Here is an 8,992-nt window from a genome sequence, read left to right as displayed (position 1 = left end):
ATTTACACATCTCTACTACCTACAGTGTGGATTTAGCACAGGAATTAAACAGAAAAATAAAAATGACATTTGACTTGAAGGAAAAAAATGAAAAAAAATTACAGCAAATTATCACTAAATACCGTTGTGTTATAACAAGAATTACCAGTACATCAGCAAAATCATCACCAATGACAGCAAGGAATAAATTCCTTACATGTTTTTTTATTAGATGTTGTCATTATTGATCATCGTTGGTGTCCTGACATGCATCAAGAAAAGTGTGCCCAGCAGGTCTAGGGAGGTTCTTCTCCCCCTCTACTCTGCCCTGCTGAGACCACGCCTGGAATACTGTGTCCAGTTTTGGGCTCTCCAGTTCAAGAGAGACAGGGATCTGCTAGAGAGTTCCCAACAGAGAGCCACGAGGATGATTAGGGGATTTGGGCATCTCCCCTACGAAGAGAGACTGAAAGACCTGGGGCTGTTTAGTCTTGAGAAGACTGAGAGGGGATCTGATCAATGCGTATAAATATCTGAAGGGTGGGTGTCAAGTGGAGGGGGCCAGGCTCTTTTTGGTGGTGCACAGTAGCAAGACAAGCAACAATGGATACAAACTTGAACACAGAAGGTTTCACCTCAACATGAGGAGAAACTTCTTTACAGTGTGGGTGACAGAGCACTGGAACAGGCTTCCCAGAGATGTTGTGGTGTCTCCTTCCCCGGAGACTTTAAAAACTTGCCTGGATGCATTCCTGTGCAGGCTACCCCAGGGTGATCCTGCTTTGGCAGGGGGGTTGGACTCGATAATCTCTGGAGGTCGCTCCCAACCTCTGACATGCTGTGATCTGTGATTGTTATCTCTTGCTCACCTCACGGGAACATCTAAAAAGTGACTTCTAAACTGAGATTTAAAATTCCCTGCATACCCATTAGGTCAATACAAAATACTCCAATTCCATATTGTAGTCTTATTTTTTAAAAAATCATTGTCATGTTAGTTGATGTTCATATTACTGGCAGGTGGAGCTTCATGGTACTATTTTTGCTCTGCTTCCACACATCAGAAGACATCAGGATGTCTTTCACTAATAACCTCACAAACTTTCTACAGCTTCTCTCTAATTAAGAATTTACCACCAGAGTGATACCTTAGAGATTCTGGAGGTGCAACCAACACATTTAGGAAGATCAAGAAATCATAGGTAATCCACATAAAACACCAAAGGCCTGAAATAAATTTCATACTGTTATTATCATCCTGACATCTAAAACCTTACACTTTCTATATTCTGCATAACCTTTTTTATAAAACATGTGGTAGTGAGAATCCATTTTGAGGTTCTGTGATATTTCCACTATCAGATCCCTGTATTACTAAGCACAGAGATGAAATCTGTGTTTTCTTCCATGTAATCCAGCATACACACACAGCATGAACTGACAATTCTTCCTCCTTCCTTATTTCTTTCTTGGGCATTTAAGCAACTTAATACTCTTGATTGGTCTCCTGCCATGCCAGTACTGAAAGCTGTGGATGATAACAGTATGTAGGTTGCTGTTACGTTTATGATTACCAGCAAGTCTCTATGTGATTTTTTCCAAGTCACTTACAATGCATTTCAGTTTCTCACAGCAAACTGCATTAGCAGTGGGAGTGATGTGATTACCTTCACAGAAACTAAAAACCAAACTGTGTCAGTTTACGTTAATCTCCCAGGATAGTGCCCAGAGTACTTTCAGGTTAAACATCATGTAGCACTGCATGCAATATATGCTGCAAAACCAGCAAATGTTCTTTTCAGATTATCTATCACTAGGTTAGCCCTGTGAGAGAAACTCTGTTTATGATTCTCTGCAGTAGCTAACTGTAGACATCACCTTGATATTGGCAGACGTGAGGGAAAGCTGAAGCAATCACTAGAGTATCTCTCTTCTGGGCAAGGTTGCAAAAGCTCATGTAGTTTGGCATCTGCATCACATCAAACAGATTTGCTGCTGGCAGCAACAGATATCTATTGCTCTGTACATGGAGCATATACATATTTTTATATGCATGTCCAGAAAGAACCTCTGGCATGTACATTGTTTCTGCTTATCTTAGGCTCAGCTTAATATCAGTCCACTGACACGACTTCAGTGGTGCAAACCTGGGCCTTCCACTAGAAAAAGTCAGGCAAGTAGAGAAAATTCTGGGTGCTGAGATGTAACTTTGGTGAATTGGTTAAATATCAGTTTGGTTTTGCTAAAGCAGGACATGTTAGAAGGAGAAGCATATCAGAAAGCCCATTGTAACTTATAGGAAAGATAATGATGATCAATTTCCTTCAAAATCACAAACCCTCAAACTGGTATGTCCGTGAATTGAGCGATAATAAACAACAGAATTTGCTATCTGTCTGAGAAAGTCGTCCTGCTCATCTGAGCTAACTTTTGGTTGTTTCCTAAAAAAGGGTCAATTATTATTTTCTTACACTTCAAAGGTTTGAGCATATTTGGTTTTATATTTTATATTCATATGATGATGCTTCTATGTCTGTTATAAATTTTAGTAACATCATGCAACATCAAGGCATCACTCCCCATAAAAAATGGAATGGGATTATCAATTTATTGAGGAAGCACTCCTTTTCCTAACAATAATACACAACCACTTTGAAAGATCACTGCCACTACATTAGTCAGAACAATGCTGAAGGTTCCTGAATGTCACTACGGCATAGATGCTTTGGAAAGATCCTATTATATCTGACACCTTTAGGTCAGCAGAACAGGCTCTGAAACTTCAGTGCTTTTTTCTCTGCAAAAGCTTCACCATAAACTAGGGGAGTATTAAGGAGATGAACAAAGGGGCACTGGCTGCTCCTATGCCTCAACCTAGAAGCAAGCTGATACAATGTCCACTGCAAGGTCAGCTCATAGGGCTGCTGCAGTAAAAGGCTATCTCTTAACCTGCCCTAGACATTACACTGGCACAAAGCACCTGGATCACTGTATCTCACACCTCCTGTTTAGCCCACAGATTAGAGTCAATAATAACTTCCCTGATGTTCTTTTATGACAGCAATGACCAATTTTAGCTGCAGTTAATAAAAGGTAAAAAGGAAAACAAAACAAACAACAAACAAAACAAACCAACCAACCAACCCACTAAAAGCCAAACCCTCATGTTTGCTCCATGAGCAAAAAAAAAAACCAAAAAACAAGTATTCATGATGTCAGAAACATGAAATTCAGCATCTCAAACATCCCATACCTGCTCAGAAGAGAAAGCAACTTCCTCCTCTAAAATCTGTACTTAATACCCCTGAAAATGAACATCCCCTAAAGTAGTCTAGTATATTAATATACCTAGATATAATCCAAGCCTAACCTGTACAATTTGGGGAGTATTATTATCAACCAAAACAAAACAGCATTTCAGATGACTGGATATAGGTACTGACAAGGGAAGAGGCAGAAGAGAAGGAATGAAGCAGAGAGAAGCAAAATGCCTTTTCAGAGCTTACTATGGTCTGTGAGAAACAAGGAATATGGTAGAAGGCATAAGAATAAGCACGTGTGGTGATATTCATGTGAAGGACATGGTACCAGACATAAAAAAAGAAAAGAAAAAAAATACAGCACTTAATATAGGTCACCACCAGTGTTTTCTGTCTGTCATATGAATTCCATCATGTGCTTAAAGCTAGCAAGTACTGCTCATACCTATGTTTTCATAGGCATATGAGTGAGAGGCTGCCTGCCCTCCACCCAGGAAAGCAGCAGGGGAATGGTAACTGAAGTGCATACTGAGTGAGCCATCAATCTCCCTTCTCTGTCAGATACATGGAGGTTGCTCAGTCTTTCCAGACCCTGAGTCAGACTGTGCACAAGGATTTTTTTCTAAGCTCCTTCTAGTTCCTCTGTATAAATCCCATTTATGCAAGCAGTGAACAAGAACATAGCTTACTGTAGTAAGGGCTGCATGTGTCTACTGAAAAACTAAGAAACAGGGCAAGAGGGCACTTTTAAAATATCCTGTATGCCATTTTTTATTAAATAGGTCTCAGAACATTTGAACTTAATTAGGAAAATGACAATTAGAATGAAATGAAGGAATGAAAGAGAGAAGAGAAAGGACGGATGGGAGAGAGGAAGGAAAAGGTGGGAAAAAATAAGATGGAAAAAAGAGAAAGCAGCAAGCAAGCAACAAGGTCAGACTAAGAGCAAATGCTACAGTAAAATAACGTATCTTGATACCACGCACCACAGACTTCAGTCAGTCATGATCAACCTGTTCAGACTGCTTTTGTACCAGTGCTTCGTTAATATTCTGCAGTTGCCAGCTGCCAGAACCAGCTATTGATACAACAGCTTGTCAAAGACACTTCTGAGAAGGGGTTAGGTTGTTCCCTTGTTTACAGAGACTCTGATTTTACTGGGAGTTTTCATTTTCTTTTTCTCCCAACATCAGAGTAGCTGTTTGCTTTTCTGCTCACATTTTGCCTGCCTTGTCCTCAACGTGCCTCATCACCACTGAACTCAGCAGCCATTTGTGCAAGGATGGAAGAGCTGGTATGGGAAAAATCTGTCCCCACTTGAGGTAGGACAGTAGGAATACTTGGCATACATGTACTGCATTCCAGCTCCAAACAGTAAACCAAGGACCACAAAAAGATTGAGTAAATTTATTCTTAGAACATCCCTGCGGGGTGACTAAGAAATACCATCCACTTTCAGATGTGGGAAACAAAAATAATAATAATAATAATAATAGGCTAAATAATAACAGGCTAAGTAACCTGGTCTTGTCCCAGATCAGTAGCAGAGGTATGATATAGGCTAGTGTCCAAGTAGGATGTGAGTTATGACAGATTTTTAAGTACATGTGTGGTTTAGAAGCTCATTAAGTATCAAATGCAGATTAATTGTACTGCTTAATACTTGAATTAGGAGCACAGGTGGGGTACAGTGTTTGTTTTATAGATTTGAATAGTCTGCTGCTCTAATGTTAATTACATTTCTGCATTTTAAATAAATGACCTTGTGGTAACACTAGGAAAATAAGGAGCTATATATGGGAATTATATTCTTGTAGAAGATCCTTGCTTAAAACTGGGGGGGTTGAGGGGGGAAATCAATTTCCTTATTTTTATTAACAGCTCTTTTAATGATCTCCAGGCAGGATAGTGGAATAGCAGGTACCATTTCATCAAATTATCTTGCCTCACTGACTTCTACAAGCTGTTATTACTACCTTGTGAGCAATACTCAGTATGTGAAAAATAAAAATAATTAAAAAAAAAAGTCAGTTATGTGAGAAGGTTTGCTCTGACTTGGGATTATTTGTGGAGAAAGGGAGGATGTGGAAAGAGTCTCACTGAAGGGATCAAGATTGCTTGCTCTCTGCTTTTAGCTCTAACCACTCAGTTCTTGAGGCAAAATAGCTTCTAATGAGCTCTGGTACCCAGCCTGGCTAATCACCCTGAAACAGGAAAATAGCCTCCATTTTATCTGAATGTTTGCTCTCTTAGACCAAGTAGGTGAAAGACAGACTCAAAATCTGACTTTCTGCCTCTTTTCCACATGGCTCTAACTTGCAGGACAAGTACACCTTGTGTGACATCAAAACTGCTAAAATGTGCCCAGGCTATCTAGCATTTCAGAAAGCTGCTGGGTTTTGTACAGTTTCTCCAAAAGCCTTGAACCAAAGGACCATGTCTGTGAATGCTTCCTAGACTTCAAAGTAACAATAGAATAAATTACATATATAGTATATTACATTAAATTGTATTTATGTGCCTTATGCTACACCGAATCAACCAGGTGGGAAAAGACCTCAGAGATCATCAAGTCCAACCTATTACCTAACACCTCCTGACAACTAAACCATGGCTCTAAGTGCCACATCCAATCTTTTTTTGAACACCTCCAGGGAGGGTGACTCCACCACCTCCCTGGGCAGCACATTCCAATGGCCAATTTCTCTTTCTGTGAAGAACTTTCTCCTCACCTTGAACCTAAATTTCCCCTGGCACAGGCTGAGACTATGTCCTCTTGTTCTGTTGCTGGTTGCCTGGGAGAAGAGACCAACCCCCACCTGGCTACAACCTCCTTTCAGGTAGTTGTAGAGAGCTAAACAACCCCAGTTCCCTCAGCCTCTCCTCACAGGGCTTGTGCTCAAGACCTCTCACCAGTCTGTTGCCCTTCTCTGGACACATTCAAGTATTCTTAAATTGAGGAGCCCAGAATCGGACACAGTACTCAAGGTGTGCTCTAACCAGTGGTGAGTATAGTGGAAGAATGACTTCCCTGCTCCTGCTGACCACACTATTCCTGATGCAGGCCAGGATGCCATTGGCTTTCTTGGCCACCTGGGCACACTGCTGGTTCATGTTCAGCCTACTGTCAAGCAGTACCCCCAGGTCCCTTTCCACCTGGCTGTTCTCCAGCCATTCCAACCCCAGCCTGTAGCTCTGCATGGGGTTGTTGTGGCCAAAGTGCAGCACCTGGCACTTAGACTTGTTGAATGCCATCCTGTTGGACTCTGCCCATCTGTCCAGCCTGTCAAGGCCCCTCTGCAGAGCTCTCCTAGCTCCAACAGATCGATGCCTGCTGCCAACTTGGTGTCTCCTCATCCAGATCACCAATAAAGATATTGAACAGGATGGGGCCCAACACTGATGCCTGGGGGACACCACTAGTGACAGGCTGCCAGCTGGATGTGGCACCATTCACCACCACTCTCTGGGCTCGGCCCTCCAGCCAGTTCCTAACCCAGCGCAGAGTGCTGCTGTCCAAGCCACAGGCTGACAGCTTGGCCAGGAGTTTGCTGTGGGGGATGGTGTCAAAGGCCTTGCTGAAGTCCTGGTAGACATCCACAGCCTGCCCCACATCCACCAGGCGGGTCACCTGGTCATAAAAGGAGCTAAGGTTGGTCAGGCAGGACCTGCTCCTCCTAAATCCATGCTGGCTGGGCTTGATCCCTTGGCCATCCTGCAGGTGCGCCGTGATTACCCTCAATCAGTCATCCGCCAGGACTGGCGGTAAATGATGGACAGTAGCTTGGCCAGCTCAAATGTTAGGATTTACTGTTTTTGTAAAAGTCTAAGCCAATCTTAAAAAACAAACAAACAACAAAAAACTCCACAAGTGGCAAAAAGTCACCAGCCTATTTCACTTCAGTTTTTAACAGCACAATATCCAACAATATTAAAATATATTGCTACAGATATTTTAAGTATAAAGCTGTATCTGAGAAAAAACAAACAAGAAAACAAACTTTTTTTTTCTTGTGTTCTTGAAGAGGAGACAAAGGAACTAGTTCTAAAGACCACATCTATGAAATAAACATGGAGTTATTAAACCCATCCATAATTTACAGTTAAGAATCAATATTGTAGTACACCTGTCATCCTGCTGAAGCAGTAACAAGACAAGTAGGTGCTTGAAGACAGTGTAGGAAAGTAATAGCCACTCACACATCGAAAGCAGGCACATTAATATCATTCTTCCAAATGCCTGGGAGGTTGGCAGAGGCAGGCTCCATGGAGAGAAACAGAAGGGAGGGAAAAGCACGTGTTGTTAGATAAAAATAAACCAACCAACAATCCCAATAACTTTCTTTCTTCTTAGGGTTTGGCATTGTAATGGTCTGATTCTCAGGAACGGCCTCAGCTGTGCAGATAATAAAGGCGCAGGTCGTGTAAATACCTTCTTCCTTTCTCAGCAGTCAAAACAGGATTACTGAGACAGAAGTGTGCCCTGTAAGATACTGTCCCATAAAAGGCAAAAATGTATAAATTTTGTTATGAGAGTGTAAATAAATTTCCATCCTCACTAAGGCCCTATTTTATCATGATTTAAAAGAGGCTGAGGCCAAAAGTTATTATTAAGTCACTAAAGTTAAGTTTTTTAAGAACAGGAATCCCCATCTGAAAAAAATTGTATTGAAACTATATTGAAATTGTTACCTCATTGAAATCACAGATTTTGAGCACTGCTGAGTCAGTAGTGAGATGACCAACATAATTTATCAAAAACTAATATTAACGCAGTATTTGTAATTCATTAAAGTTTTGTTAGGGGAATTGTTGTGGGTTTTTTTGTTGTTGTTGTCTTTTAACATATGTTCATATGTTGTGCTGCCACATTCTGAAAAACTATAATGTGCATGATGATTAGGGGACCAACATAATTTATCAAAAACTAATATTAACGCAGTATTTGTAATTCATTAAAGTTTTGTTAGGGGAATTGTTGTGGGTTTTTGTTGTTGTTGTTGTCTTTTAACATATGTTCATATGTTGTGCTGCCACATTCTCCTGAAAAACTATAATGTGCATGATGATTAGAGCATCTCCCCTATGAAGAGAGACTAAGAGACGTGGGGCTGTTTAGTCTCAAGAAGACTGAGAGGGGATCTGATCAATGTCTATAAATATCTGAGGGGTGGGTGTCAAGTGGAGGAGGCCAGGCTCTTTTCGGTGGTACACAGTAATAAGACAAGGAACAATGGATACAAACTTGAACATAGAAGATTTCACCTCAACATGAGGAGAAACTTCACAACGAGGGTGACAGAGCACTGGAAAAGGTTGCCCAGAGAGGTTGTGGAGTCTCCTTCTCTGGAGACTTTCAAAACCCACCTGGATGCACTCTTGTGTGGACTACCCTAGGTTAGCCTGCTTTGCCAGGGGGGTTGGACTCAATGAGCTCTAGAGGTCCCTTCCAACCTCTGACATTCTCTGATTCTGTGATTCTGTATTAACAATCACAATCATGGGTTGGACTTCCATTCATCATGCCATCTGTTATTACCTTTTTTTCATTGACTTTAAGGGAAATCTAAATGACTGGCTTACTCTGGATGACTAAATGCCTAGATGACTAATGCTAAGTGAAATGAATTCCAACTGAAGTGATTGCAATTCTGTTTTAATTACTCCAAAAAAGCAGCCAATAGAACATCTAGCCTAAAGAGCTTGACACTCCACCCAAATTGAAGTGCACTGAAATGAAATGTTGATGGCTA

Source organism: Indicator indicator, chromosome 3 (assembly GCF_027791375.1).
Source record: "Indicator indicator isolate 239-I01 chromosome 3, UM_Iind_1.1, whole genome shotgun sequence".
In the NCBI taxonomy this organism is placed as follows: domain Eukaryota; kingdom Metazoa; phylum Chordata; class Aves; order Piciformes; family Indicatoridae; genus Indicator; species Indicator indicator.
This window is presented reverse-complemented; position numbering follows the sequence as displayed.